At 44.8% G+C, this 15,629-nt stretch overlaps 1 pseudogene; it reads left to right on the top strand.

The window, feature by feature from the left end:
• Window positions 1-3,817: 3,817 nt before the first annotated feature.
• LOC123157337 (uncharacterized) lies at window positions 3,818-14,334 on the top strand (annotated as a pseudogene).
• Window positions 14,335-15,629: the final 1,295 nt, after the last annotated feature.

The following is a 15,629-nucleotide window of genomic DNA, read 5'->3' as shown; positions in this document are numbered from 1 at the left end:
GGCTTCAGAAAGATGGAGCTATTTAATTTGGCCTTGTTAGCTAAACAAGGGTGGAGATTGATTCAGGATCCTTCAAGTCTTAGTGCCCAAATTTTGAAGGCGATGTACTAGCTATCCCAATGATGACTTTTTAACTACTCAGCTAGAGGCGAGGCCATTAAAAAATTGTCGGTCATTTCTGGAGGGTAGAGAAGTACTGAAACAAGGTCTGGTTCGAAGGATAGAAAACGGACAATCTACACACATATGGATAGATAATTGGATCCCAAGAGAGTCCATGATCAAATCTATTGTACAATTAAAACCAGGACCGGTTATGGTGGCCGAGCTGATCGATCTGGTGAACCTAGCGTGGAGGAAAAAGGTGTTAAATAAGCATATGATGAAGCTTGATGCAAACCATGTTTGTCGCATTCCTTTGGCCACTACAGCTTTATGTAGATTGTTGGGCATGGAGGGGCTGTTTGGTTCTAGGCCTTGCATTGCCACACTTTGCCACACATTTTTGCCAAACTTGCCTAAGATTAGTTCATCAAAATGAGAGCCACAAATTAGCAGGTCTAGGGGAATCTTGCCATATTTTTTTGTGTGTATGCCATGTGGGGCCCTAGTGTGGCTTGTCTAAGATGTGGCTTGAACCAAACACTCATCTAAGTTGGTTAAATTTGACTAACCTTAGGTGTGACAACCTTTGAAAAAGTTAGTCACAAACCAAAAGCCCTGGAGTAATGGGAAATCCCGGATTTTTTCTGTGCACTAAGCGTACATATGGGTTGCTTGGTTTATGCCCCCAACTCGCCCTACCAAAATATTGGTCACGCCAAATCCCTTACATGTTTGCTTTGTTGCCAAAAGTTTGGCTGCCAACGAGTCTTCTATTCCTTTCTTCACAAATTCTTGCCAAATTTTTGGCCAACCCTCGGCAATGGAATCCCGCGCCAAATACATACAAAAAAGTCCTACACAAAAAAGTCCTGGCAAGAATCAAACAGCCCCATAATGTTGATACATACAAAAAAGAGAAGGGAAGCGTATCTAGATGGATCCCCGGGAAACTCATATATGGCCAAAGAGGAAAAGTCCTGGACAATTATGTGGAGACATGAAATACCAGCGAAGCTCAAAGTTTTTGTGTAGCGTCTAGCTAGGCAAAGCTTGCCGACGGTGGATATGGTCCACCATAGAAACATGGCTGATGGACAGTACGTGCATGGTTTGTGGATAGGGTCAGGACAACTGGAGACATTCGTTGCTAGATTGTTGTTTGGCTCGGTAGTTATGCGAAAAAAGATGTGATGTGTGGTGTGGCGGTTGGATTTTCCCTATATATAGTATATGGATCTAGACATCTCGTATGTGAAGTTGTAGTTAAAATCCTGCGTATGGGAGACTTAATGCTACCACTTGAGCATGTGTTGGTTTTTCCTTGAAGAGAAAAGGGTGATGCAACAAAGTAGCGTAAGTATTTTCCTCAATTTTCGAGAACCAAGGTATCAATCCAGTAGGAGACTACACACAAATCGCCTAGTACCTGCACAAACAATCAAGAACCTTGCAACCAACGCGATAAAGGGGTTGTCAATCCCTTCACAGCCACTTGCAAAAGTGAGATCTGATAAAGATAATAAGATAAATATTTTTGATATTTTTGTTGTATAGATTGGAAAGTAAAGATTACAAAATAAATGGCGACAAAAAATAGCAAGTTGACGGGAAACTAATATGATGTAAAATAGACCCGGGGGCCATAGGTTTCACTAGTGGCTTCTCTCATGATAGCATATATTACGATGGGTGAACAAATTACTGCCGAGCAATTGATAGAAAAACGCATAGTTATGAGAATATCTAGGCATGATCATGAATATAGGCATCACGTCCGTGTCAAGTAGACCGAAACGATTCTGCATCTACTACTATTACTCCACACATCGACCGCTATCCAGCATGCATCTAGAGTATTAAGTTCATAAGAACAGAATAACGCATTAAGCAAGATGGCATGATGTAGAGGGATAAACTCAAGCAATATGATATAAACCCTATCTTTTTATCCTCGATGGCAACAATACAATGCGTGCCTTGCTGCCCCTGCTGTCACTGGGAAATGACACCGCAAGATTGGACCCAAAACTAAGCACTTCTCCCATTGCCAGAAAGATCAATCTAGTAGGCCAAACTAAACCGATAATTCGAAAAGACTTGCAAAGATATCAAATCATGCATATAAGAATTCAGAGAAGAATCAAATATTATTCATAGATAATCTTGATCATAAACCCACAATTCATCGGATCTCGGCAAACACACGGCAAAAAGTATTACATCGAATAGATCTCCAAGAACATCGATGAGAACTTTGTATTGAGAACCAAAAAGAGAGAAGAAGTCATCTAGCTAATAACTATGGACCCGGAGGTCTGTGGTAAACTACTCACACATCATCGGAGAGGCTATGTTGTTGATGTAGAAGCCCTCCGTGATCGATCCCCCATCCAGCAGATCGCCGGAAAAGGCCCCAAGATGGGATCTCACGGGTACAGAAGGTTGCGGCGGTGGAAAAGTGGTCGTGGTTCCTCTGAATGTTTTCAGGGTATAAGAGTATATATAGACGAAAGAAGTAGGTCGGTGGAGCCACGAGGGGCCCACGAGGGTGGGGGGGCGCGCCTACCCCCTGGGCGCGCCCTCCTGCCTCGTGGCCGCCTTATTGCGTCTCTGACTTCCACTCCAAGTCTCCTGGATTGCGTTTGTTTCAAGAAAGATCCTCGCGAAGGTTTCGTTCCGTTTGGATTCCGTTTGATATTCTTTTTCTGCGAAACACTGAAATAGGCAAAAAACAGCAACTGCCATTGGGCCTCCGGTAAATAGGTTAGTCCCAAAAATAATATAAAAGAGCATATTAAAGCCCATTAAACATCCAAAACAGATAATATAATAGCATGGAACGATAAAAAATTATAGATACATTGGAGACATATCACTTAACAGTGGAATACGTCTTATATTATGAGAGAGGGAGTAGATTCGTGGTCCAAAGTGGTGTTGTGATGTGTGTCGTTATCGTTGACGGACACAAGCAAAGGCATTCAAAAGTGAGCTGCTACTGCGAGAGTTTTACTAGTGAGACGATACATTTTGGTTTTCATTTCTCGGATGTTTTGGCAAACATAGGTAAATGTTGGTTTGGTATCATCGGAAAAATCTAAACATATGGTAAACATAGAAACATAGGTAAACTGGTGGGATGCAAAAAGCTAAAAAAATCTCATACTTTTGAACGGTGGGAGTAATATATAAAGATGTCGTGTGTCAACCAAAGTAAACAACTAGATGTAACATGCAGACACGAAAGCTCGAGATTATGAAAGGGACATCTAGTTGGATTGATCAACGACATGATCTAGATTTTGGCTCCGGCGCCAATGTCGACAAACATGTTGATAAAATTAACTTAGGGTCAGTTATTTTGAGCAGCTTAAAAAATAAGCTGCCTCTCCCCAGCTTAAAAAAATAAGCCGCATTCTAAATTTGTTGAGACTTCTACACATTAGTTATCTCATAACTTGTTTAGAAGTCCTAGCGAATAAAAGACACAGCTTACAGGAAAAAATGGGTAGAAGGCGGCTTATTTTTTAAGCTGCCAAAAGAATTGGGCCTAAGTTACCGAAGAAGAGGTCGATGGAGCAAGTTCAAATTCGAAATTCATATTTTGAAGTCAGAAGCAAGGCAAAGGGAAAGGCCGTGGCCGTCCTTTGGCCCGGGTGTCGGCCTCCTACCGGGTCTCACTCTACCTGCCCATTTCCCCTAAAAAATAAAACCGCCCATTTCCCGCCCTTTTCACCCCCTTCACATTCCAGAAGCTTCTTCTCTGCCACCACCACCGCCGCCGCCGCCGGCGAGGAGAGGAACGAGGATGGGGACCCGTGCCCTTCCGCTCCCTTGCCAATTCGAGCTCCTCCTCGGCGAAGGTACGTAACCCAACCCACTCGAATCTGCTACACCTCTCCCTCCGCCGGCCTTCCAACCCTTGGATTTGCTCGCGCAGACCGCGACAGGTGGCCGCCGGAGGCCAGGTTCATCGAGGCCGCCCACCGCGGCGACGTCCGCGGCATCAAGGGTGAGGCCCTCCGCATCTAATAACCCCCCTCACCCTCACCTCCTGCGTCAGTTCGCTCCCTCGCTACATTCGGGGGCTTAGGGTTTTGTCACCGCGAGGCCAGGCTTCCGATCTGGCCGCGGAGCGGAACACCGGCTCCCGGATGTCGATTTCGTCTGTGATTTAGGCTCGAGCGCACGCTTGATTCCTCGGGGGATTTTTCTCGTTGCGACCTGTGGCTGAAATCGGCACTTCTTAAGAAGTAGCAGTGGCGATTTCTTCCCGGTTTGGGGGTAAAATTGGCCACCTTCTGTCATGGTCGATGATTCCAAAATAAGATTGTACTACCTTTCTTTTTGTGAACTTCAGAGATTGCAAAGGAGCTGGACGTGCACGGGCACGGGATCCCGGTGACGGTGGCCAGCACGAGCTACATGGGCATGAACGCGCTCCACGCCGCCGGCGGCCGCGGCAGGCTGCCCGTGTACCAGTACCTCGTCGAGGAGGTCAAGATGGACATCAACAAGCCTGACACCTCCCAGGGTACGTAATTTGTTCGTTTTCAGTTCACGCCTGGCCTGTCTGGTTCTAAACCTATAGTTTCGTGACTCGATCATCATCAGTTATAACCGGGCTGTCTGCAATGTGCTTGTGTGGATCTTATTGCCAGATTATTCACCCGTGGAGCATGCCGTTACCTATGGCAACCTTCCTGCTGTCAGGTACCTTCTTGATCATGGCGCCGATGTGCATCAACAACGTTCAGGAAACATCAGTCTTCTTCATTCAGCTGCACTTCATGGTATAAACACAAGGATCTTCCCTTCATTGTTACTTTCCTCTGTCACAAGACTATGCCTTGGCTTCATGCTCAGGTTGCCTTGCTCGCTTGTTTTGTGCTGGACCTTTTTCTGTTTGAGAATTGTCTTGTGTTATACAGATCATGCATGTAGCACCAGATGTTATGTTGGAGAACCTTTAGCTGAATCTGGAGGGAATGCCATCATGATAAATATAAGTTGATTTATTTTACCAAGCCCAGCCAACCTAATATAAACAATTTTCTTGTTGCCGTAGATAAATTAAAACAAGGCTGATATTATTTGCTTCTCATGTCCTGATTAGCTTTATGAAACTCTAAACATAGTTGTCATATTAGTTTGAATTTTCTGCTCACATTTGTGTATGTGGCGTCGTGTTGCGACCAATCTATTTGGGCACTGTACTATTTATCCTTATAGTCTCTGGAGCTTCTCTCAGGATATCTACTTCATATGCTATTTTGTTTTAGCCATTGAAGCTAGTTTCCCAAGAAATGCCTGCTTAGTTAGTATGATATGCAAGTTTCCCGGGTATCTGTTTCATACACTATTTTCGTCCCAAATGGTGTTCATTTAGTATGATTACCTGCTTATTATGGTATCTGTTTATGGCAACCCCTTCCATGTGTCTGTCAGGGAAATGCGAACCAATAAAGTTGCTTCCCACCAATAGTAATTGAAACTTTGTTGCACAAAAACGTTTTTGTTCATATACTGTTCATAGTGTTATGACCTTCATTTTCTTTTCTTTTTTCAGGGCACTCTGAAATAGTAAAGTATCTTCTCTCTAGAGGAGTGGATATTGATGCACAATCAATTATTGGGACACCAATCGCTTTTGCTGTTCAGAAAGGACATGCTGCTGTTGTGAAGATACTTTTGCAGCACAATGCAGATGTAATGTTCAAATCTTCATTTATCTGTTGGCTTTCAACTTCATTTCTCTCTTTTGCTAGAGTTTTGCTACGTTCTCAAATTGTTCCCACATGTATTTGTGGCCATTATTCGTTGGTGACTAACCATGGCATGCCAAAAGTTAGGAACGTGTGACTTAGTTGGTTATACGTTTGGTTCGCTGGCAAGAATCCTTTCCTACAGCTGTGGTCCTATGTGTCACTGGCTCACAAATGCATGGAGGGTTCCCGTTGGCTTGGCGTAGTATGGCACTTCGTAGGCATGATTAGTAAATATTGGCAACCTTCATAAATCAACCAAATAGGCCCTGCTCATAGCTGTTAATGTGTTAGCCACACTAGGCATGCTAGGACCGGTGACCCACACAACAATTCTGAGGAATCAGTGGGAGCAAAGGGACATATAACTTTTATAAGCTACACTCTCAGAAAAGAAGTATCGAATCAGCTCTTTTTCCCTTGCAAATTGAATCTTTCTCTTGGAACTGTCATATTTTGGCATGAAATTGAACCTCTTTAATTTTTTTCAGCCCAACAAGGGTACTCGTATTCTTGGACCTTTAGACATGGCGTTACACAAATCTAATGTGTCTTGTGCGAAGCTATTGATTCAGGTATTGTATCCTCTTTTTGTACTGCAGTAGGAATCTAGATTTCTATAAACTGATGTTTGATTTAGTCATTTTTGCATTAACAACTAAACAAATGATTGACTTTTCATACTTGCATCTGATAGGGTGGAGCTAATGTGAGTGGTGCTGGTCCTTGTTATAATCCCTTGGTAACGGCTGCAGAGAAGGGCTTAACTGAAGCTATCAAGTGCTTGTTGGAAGCTGGTGCAAATCCAAATGTTCTTGACAAGGTCAGAATGCTCATTTTGTCACATATTCTTGTGTCTTGCTTGGCTTTATAGTCATATGCAACAGCTATACGAGTTATTTAAGTACACCTACATGATGCTATAAGTAATATACAAATAAAAGGCTGTGCTAAGTTGCCTTTCTTACATAAGCGTGCTGCTGTTTCGCCTTTCCCACTTTGTGCCATCTTTTTGTTAATTTGGTGGGATAGTGAATCAATAGAATTGTCTTACACTGATATGCAACGACCGTAACTGTAGGAGTTATGATGCAAGTAGACCCTACATGATGCTATCTGTAGTATAAAAATAAAAGGCTGTGCTAAGTGAACTTTTTTGAATAAGCTTGTTACAGTTTCACCATTTCTCCTTTATGCTCTCTTTGTAAATTTGTGTCATGAACATTTGCCTATTTCCTAATGTTGAATACTACTTTTTGTAAAGCTTTTGTTGTTTCTCAACAGTTTGGTAGATTGCCAATAGAGTTGGCTGCTGAGTATGGTACACGGGAAGACGTTGAGATGCTCTTTCCTTCCACCTTGCCAATTTCAACTGTGACAAATTGGAGCGTTGACGGAATCATTAGTCATGTGAAGATGGAAATCAAGCAGCTTGAGGTATGTTATGCTAGCAAATTTTCTTTCACACTCACAACAATTTTGTCCCATGTTAACTCTCTAAGCAATGTTGGCATCGATGTTTAGCTAAAACTTCATAGATCAAGAACTAGTCAATGCGCCCGTGTTTTCGTTGCGCCTGCTTTGCGGTCTAAGTTCCGTTCCTGAAAACTCATCTGATGTGAATGATGCTTTATTGGATAACTTATTTTGCTTGCATGTTAATTCATTAACAGGTGTACCAATTAGTCTTCTTAGAAAGCTCTCTTACTTCATTTACTGTCTGTAGAAAGTGACAACTGGGATTTTCAAATCTCTCATTGATGAAAACTGTCCCTTGTCTTTTTCCTTGAGGTTGAAACTGTTAACCTGTATATTATACACGTTATATCGGTACCTGTAATCATTTGTAATCCTAGTCTTTAGGCTAGTCCTGTTCCTTAGGATTCACTACCGAGTCATGCTACATGCCTTTTTCCACGGTAGTTAGTTAGACCAGCTCTATATCTGTAACGGGACATGTAGTGTAAACACTGCACACTGAATATACAAGTTAGCTGCGACTGTTTCTTGAATTCATTCACTTAACCTTAATGTCATTTCTAGAGCACTGTTTCTCCCTGACACACATTAGACCTCTTAATATGTGTTCCTGACCAAGTTATTATGTTTGCCCAGGATGACAATTTTGTCCAAACGAGGGTGTCTGACCTGAAACGACAAGGAGACGAAGCATTTAAGAAGCAGGATTATCTGAACGCATCGGTGTTCTACACACAGGTATATTCTCGGGCCTTTTATTTCTGTGTAAACTGTAGGTACAGGCGTACAGCCGGGAAACATGTTCCTCCAGTAGAATTGAGTTGATTTATAATTAATATTAATTAACCTTGGCAATGTCTAAAAATTAACATTTACCTCGATCATAATGCTAACCTGTTGGAAGACTAGTCACTAGTGAGAGCATCTCGTTGCATGTATGGAGTGTTAACTTAACAGTGAACCAAAATGGTGATAATTAAGTTTAAATAAATAAATAAGAATGGCGACACATTAATCTCCGCTGTTCGTTTCGTTGTGAGGAATTTCAGGTGCGAGTTGATCTTTTATCACAGTTTAACTCCTCGGTCCTTGTACCTGTGGACCAAATGACAAATTATTGGTCTAAACCGAGCAGCATTTCTGGAAGGGAATGTGGCAACACCAACAATTTTTCACTGTTTTGTGTGCTGCAGGCTCTGAAGATGGATAACTTCGACGCGAAGTTGTTATCAAACAGGAGTCTTTGCTGGCTTCGCATGGGTAATGGGGAAAGGGCTTTTGGTGATGCACATGAATGCATAGCGCTTTGCCCGAAATGGGCAAAGGCACACTATCGGCTACGCACAGCTTTTATGTTTATGGAGGTGCAGTAGAATAGCTCAGGCTGAAAATTACGTTGCTCCTTTCATATCTGTTGTTTGATTCCAAAAATGCGCTTGCCTTTCCTTAGGATTACAACGGTGCCTATCAGTCTCTCTCGCGCGCTTTAGAGCTGGACCCTGAAAGTAAGGAGATCGAGAAATTGTTCTGGTAAGAGATACTTCTGTCTTCTTGTGTTTCGTTGAGTGCTTGGTAGAATTCAGTTCTTTTCATCGTTCTGATCAGCTGATAAGAGATAAAACCCGTCTCGTTGTATTTTCTTGAGTGTTATTTGTCAGCAGTTACATGTTTTGGGTGTTTGCCATCTTTGGTAGAATCCAGTTCTTCATTTCCGTGTTCTGATCAACTGATCCTTGCAGGGAGGCAATGGAACTAATGAGTTAGCTGCTCCACGCCGACAACAGAGAGAAGCTCACGCGGAACGGGAGGATCTTTACCTGTTCTCTCGGACAAAAACAGCTTAACTTTGAATTATGGTGGCCTTTTTTCATGTAATTCTTTGACCGCAGCAGCAGCTTAACCTTAGAGCAGAACACATTACTGGCTACTTATTATGAGTTTTGTGAAATTTGCATCATGTTTGTATATGGTAGAAGTGTGGCAGTGGATGATGAATTGAATTGACTAAGTTAGAGTGAAGTGTTTGGTTGAAGATTGTGGTATTGCATTTGCCAGTTCCCATATTTTGCACTGTCCAATCTCTGTACCCTACTGAGCATGTAAACCCTAGTATTTTTTTTATTTGTATTTGCCAGTTTCCATGATCTGTTTTTTTTGAAAGATCCAGCTCGGCTGGCTTCATTTGATTTAGCAGAAGAGTGATAGAAATACAAAGTTTGATCAGAGCTATCATAGCAACAAAACAAAATAAGATGAAAAAAGAATGTGCATGGGGGTGGCTTTCCATTCCCCCAAAAAACTCTCTGACTCTAGGTTTTATCTCGCGCCTAGATCCCCGAACGGGGGCTCGATGGCCTTGGCTCCAGCAAGGCGCCATTGCTCCATGTTTTTCCTTATCGCCCTGATGATATTTGATGGATCCACTTCCTTGTCTCTGAAAACGCAATTGTTTCCCGTGTTCCAGAGCTCCCAGGTTGTTGCCATTATCATGGTTCTTATTCCTTTCCTCCCCTCTTTGTTCGTGCGAGAGATGATTTGCCAGGTCGTCGATGTTGTGGACGCCTGTTCTCTTTGTTGGGGGGGCAGTGAAGCGCAACCCCTCCACTTTGCAACCTCTGTCCATACTGCCTTCGATAGATGACAGTTCCAGAATAGATGGACGCATGGATGGATGTTTCTAAGTTTCTTCTGCAGAAGTGGCAGAAGTAGGAGTTTGGCCATCCATGATCTGTTGATGATACTAATTCTTCCAATCTCTCAAACTTGGCATTGTAGTACTGTTTTCCTGTTGAAATGCTTGCTGATCTCTAACTAAACCATTTCATTTGCTTCCTTTTGATAATTTCGGAAAATCGAAGTCGGCGGCTGCCTTTAATGTTCCTAAGGTGTAGAAAATCACATCAGTCCTGGTGAAGATTCTATTGATGAGCCTGGCCCTGTTCGACCGTAGCTCCCAACTGGATGTATATCCTACTTCACGGTTTAATCACGGTCGTTTTGAAACCTGGATACTAGGTTCATGTACTTTGGAACTTGTATGTTGGCGGGTAATCTGTTTAAAAAATGAATGCTGAGGTTCTGACACATAATTTGTGATAAAAATTGAAATGAATTAGTGTGTTTGAGATCTGATTTTGTCTGTACAATTTGTGGCTTTTAAAATCTTGGAACATTTTAATTCTTGTTGATGATATATATGCATGTAAAGGCGGCATGTGAATTTGGAGAAATCATGTGTTCCCAAAATGGGAAGGCGGCTTCTAGGCGCCGGTAGGCCTGCCCAAACATCTTTGTACATTGGTTCCGGCGCCCCCGTACCATGGTTCCAGCAAACGAAATAGCCGGTCACAACAAAGAACGTCCCGCTCGTCGCCGCTTGTAGCACCTGCCTCCGCTGGTGGCCGCGCCGATGGACGTTGGTTCCATCATATACCAACAACGGTTCCAGCTTCTACGCCTGGAGGGTCTAGCACGGCCGCCCCCGCCCTCCGTTCCCAGTTGCCGTTTGGTCTCTCAGCACCGGAGCTCGCCAGGTTGAACCCATTACACTGACGCGTGAGAGGGAGGTGAAGAATGAGAGGAGTTACTGCTAGTTGTGAGGTAGAAGATGAGGAGTGAAAGCTGCGGCGAAGTAAATGAAAAAATGGCTGTGAAACCGACGCTTGAATAGATAAGGATGGAAGGAGGCGCGGAGCGTGGGTGGACCTAGCTGCACACGTGGATGTGTACACGCGAGGTATGTGACCGGCCGAGCGTTCCGCCGGCCGGCCGATTCTAAATATTTCCCAAATTGAAAGCACGCCCAAACTTTGGATCACCTAAAAATAAAAATGTACACGAACACAATTCCCCTTTGTGATTTTTTTAAAGCCCCGGTGTATATTCAGACCCATCCATTCGATCTATTTTTTTCCCTAGAGCTGCAAACCAAAAATTCTGCTGCCGCGTGGGACCCACTCATCAGTGAGTGAACCTTTTTATTTATTTCTTCCCTTTCTCCTCGTCCGTTCACTTCCTCACTTCCCTAAAAAAACCCCCTCTTCCTCACCATCTGGCAGAGCGCCGCCGCCGCCGCCCCTCCCTTTCCCGGCCACCGCCGTCGTCCCGGCGCCCCACCCCTCGCTCAAGTACCGCCGCGTCCCGGTCGCCCCTCCCATCCTCTCTATTCCCGGCCGGCGCTCGATTCCAGGTCTGGCCCTCGATTTTTCCCCATTCCCGAATTCCCCAACCAGACCAAACCCTCCCGCGTCACCCTCGCCAGCCATGGAGGCGGCGGCTGCGACCGCCTCGGCTGCCGCGGCGGCTGCCAAGGACGCGGCCTTGGCTGCTTCGGTTGCAGCGGCGGCTGCTGCCAAGGACGCGGCGGCGGCGGCGGTGACTGCAAAGGAGGCGACGGATGCCGCCAAGGACGCGGCTGCGGTGGCTTCGGCTGCGGCTTTAAACGCCAAGGACGCGGCTGCAGCGGCCTCTGCTGCGGCTTTAAACGCCAAGGAGGCAGCCGTGAGGGCCTCTGCTGCGGCGTTAGATGCCGAGGAGGCAGCGGCTGTGGCGGCGACCGCGGCGGCGGCATCTATGCAAGCTTCCCAGAAGCGTAGGTTTGTGGATGCGGCGGCGGCGACGGGGCCGATAAATGCCGAGGTGGTGGCGCCTGTGGTGGAGACTGCAGGCCAGGCAGCGACCGCTGCGGCGGCAGCTATGCAAATGCAAGCTTCCCAGAAGCGTAGGTTTGCGGATGCGGCGTTGGATGCCGAGGAGGCAGCACCTGCGGTGGCGACTGCAGGGCAGCCGACGGGGCCAATAAATGCCGAGGAGGCAGCGCCTTTGGCGGCGATTGCAGGGGGGCCGGCGGCCGCTGCGGCGGTGGCGACGCAAGCTTCCAAGAAGCGTAAGTCTGCGGCTGTGGCATTAAATTACAAGGTGCCAGCACCTGCGACGGTGACTGCAGTTGAGGTGATGCTGGCGCCATTGCAAGCATCCAACAAGCATAAGTTCCATATCATCGACGTGGACCAAGATCCACCAGGGAGCAGAGACGTCGATGATGCGGGGAGTGTCGATCACATTGGCCGCCTCCCGGACGCCGTACTCTGCAGTATCGTCTCTCTTCTCCCCACCAAGGAAGGTGCCCGCACGCAGGTCATCTCTCGCCGGTGGCGTCCGCTCTGGCGCTCTGCTCCTCTCAACCTCGTGATGAACCAAGAACTCAACAGCAACAACCACAATTTGGGCGACTTGATTCCAAAGATCCTCTCTGTGCATCCTGGCCCCGCACGCCGCTTCTCGCTCTGCCTCTCTAATAGCAAGTATCATGGCAAGATCAAGGGCTGGCTTAGTTCCCAAGCCCTGGACAAGCTACAGGAGTTTGAGCTCATCCCCGAGCGTTGGTTCGACGTCAGGGGTATTTTCTACCTGCTGCCATCGTCTGTCTACCGCTTCGCGCCCATGCTCCGTGTGGCCAAATTCGGCGCCTGCCGTTTCTCCAATTTGATTGTGAAGCTGTCGCTCAAGTTTCCGTGCCTCAAGCAGCTCACCCTGGATAGAGTCACCATCTCGGAGGATGCTCTCCACAGCGTGCTCTTTGGCTGCTCTGCCTTGGAAAGCCTTGAGCTAAATAAAAATTCTGGCTTTGGTCGCCTCTGCATCAGCTCCCAAACTCTTAAGAGTATAGGCTTTTGCACTAAACCAGTTTAGTGTCCCTTTCCAAAAGTTGGTCATCAAGGATGCCCCGTGCCTTGAGAGATTGCTACCACTTGAACCACAGGTTGGCCCAAGGACCATACGGGTAATCTCGGCACCTAGACTGAACATATTGGGTGTGCTCTCTACAAGCATAACAGAACTTCAGCTTGGAACCACAGTTTTCCGGGTAGCAGCAGTCTTCATCCATTGCTCATTCAGCATTCATATATGCAGGCTGTTTTTCTTATGAGTGCACTTGTTTTTTATGTCTTTGCAGAGTATGATTGCTGTTGGCTTGACAACCAAAATGCAGAGCGTGAGGGTGTTGGTTCTTGACTACACTAATCTGGATATAGTGGTTAACTTCCTCAAGTGCTTCCCCTGCTTGGAGAGGCTGCATGTCTTTGTGAGTACATTAACATAGCTGCTTGCTTTAGATGTCAAAATCAGAATTTGAGTTGCTGTTTTATCTAGCCAGTTATCGTATTGCTAACCTGTTGGTAACTTCTTTTGTATTATTTGTTCTCTCCATTTCCAGTTCCGGTTCCAGAAGATGAGTTATAATAATCGGGGGGAGTATGACCCACCGGAACCGATTGAATGTCTTGAGCTGCATCTCAAAGAAGTATTGTTTAATAATTATGGCGGCACCGTCCCTTTGTGTATTGACTTCGCCAAGTTCTTTGTTTTGAATGCGAAAGTGCTAAAGGAAATGAAAATCACATTGCCTTACCACCGGCAGTACAACTGGTTTGCTAATCAACACCGGCTGCTGCGGACCAAAGATAGAATTTCTCAAGATGCTCGGATTGAACTGAGATGCGGCAATAATGTTTATTTCAGAGACAACAGGAACACCCATGATTTGTCAATGGCTGATCCTTTTGACGTGCCCTCCAGCGGATGCAAAAAGTGTAGTGGATCCCCATTTTGAAGATTGCCTTGTCTAGTGTTCAAAGCCCAACTTTATGTCGCTGCTTTTGTTTATAGCCTGACGCTCAAAGATAGGATCTACTTCACTCAGTGATGGAATGTTTTGTGGCCTACTCAGAATTATACCTGGTGGCGGAGGAGGTGGTGTCTAAGCTCAGGCTGCAAATCTGAACTTGCCGCTTGAAGGGGTTTGTCAGTAGTTTATTTTATATGTGTTTTTGCGCTTGTTTAGATCTGTAATGCTTAGTTAGTTGTGGTAATCTGTTTTGTTGTTTGGTCCTGTAATTTAAGCTGCTAACAGAAGCAGCTAGTACTATTATTATCTACTGTATCCTATAACTCGCTTTAGTGAAAAAGGATGTTTCATGCCTTCTGTCTCAAATTTATCCCTTTGCAATTCATGACAGAATGTTTGCAACCTTGTTTCTGCTAGTTTCAGTGAATAATGCATCTTTGGTTTGTAGAAGTGTTTATTTATCATTTCTGCTTTCAGGTGATAATTTGGTGTCATGAAACCATGTAGTGGTCTAGCTTACTTGATTTTTCCTTCTCTGCATATACGCAATAATATTACTTACTGATTTGTGCTGCAGCATCTATACTCATCACATTGGTTTTTAGGCCGCCTATTAGTTACTGTAGTATATATAGTTCAGCAATATGGATATTTTTCTATGATCGTATCTCTGTATGTCTATATGGTGTATCTCTATATGGTACAGGGGTATACGGTATTACCCTTAGTTGGCACTTGCCCGTAGTGACCATGCATCGGCAACAAGAAGCTATTTCATGTTAATAATTAGTATTGGCAGCTACTGGTTTTTGCCAGCTTTGTAATTCCTCAAGAAATGTTTGGTCTGTTACACAGTTTTTGTGTCTTAATAATCCTTTTCCGTTTGGTAATTTCAATGTCATGGTTATCATTACCAGCCTGCATACATACGTATATCCTCTGTTTTTTTTTTTGAGTGATCTGGGTGTTGTATTCATTTAATGAACACATGCCACTTTTGAAGTCATACAGGCTTGAAAACACACAGGTTGAACCTGACACCTGCCCCGTTCCGTTAGCTTGCTTGGATTTTTTTTTTTGAGTTGGCTCTGCATCGAATTATCCATTTTCGTCTTCATTCATATCTATACTGCAGCACTAGTAACATGCTCTGTGGGAATGTTTTTTTTATTTGAGCATCCTATACTGAGGCAAAGCACATTTTGTGATTTTCTTCTAGTATTAACCAGCAATACCTGCTTAATGTTTCCATGGTAGGGTCGAGGCATTGAGCAGTGCGAATTCAGAGGCGTAGCGGCCTCAACATAGGGGATCAGCTTACTGGCAGGTGAGAAGGTAAGGAACCTGGTCATATGATACTGTGATGTACACGAAAGCGCGGCACTGCCAGCTTCAGCTATATATTTTGGATATTTATCTTATTATTAAGCTATGGACTGCTGTCACGTGCATCAGCAGGAAGCTGTGAGATCATCATGTGAAAGACACGAAGGAAGCTGTGATGTTTGACGAGGACACTAGGTTTTCTGGACGAAGAAGATGAAGCTGCAACGGTAAGCAACTCTAGCTGGCCCTGATGGTGCAACATCGAAATGCTTAGCTAGTAGCTAGGTCTACCTGTCGCACAGCTGATGAATTGTTTGTCGACCAAT

This window comes from Triticum aestivum, chromosome 1D (assembly GCF_018294505.1).
Source record: "Triticum aestivum cultivar Chinese Spring chromosome 1D, IWGSC CS RefSeq v2.1, whole genome shotgun sequence".
NCBI lineage: Eukaryota > Viridiplantae > Streptophyta > Magnoliopsida > Poales > Poaceae > Triticum > Triticum aestivum.
This window is presented reverse-complemented; position numbering and strand designations above follow the sequence as displayed.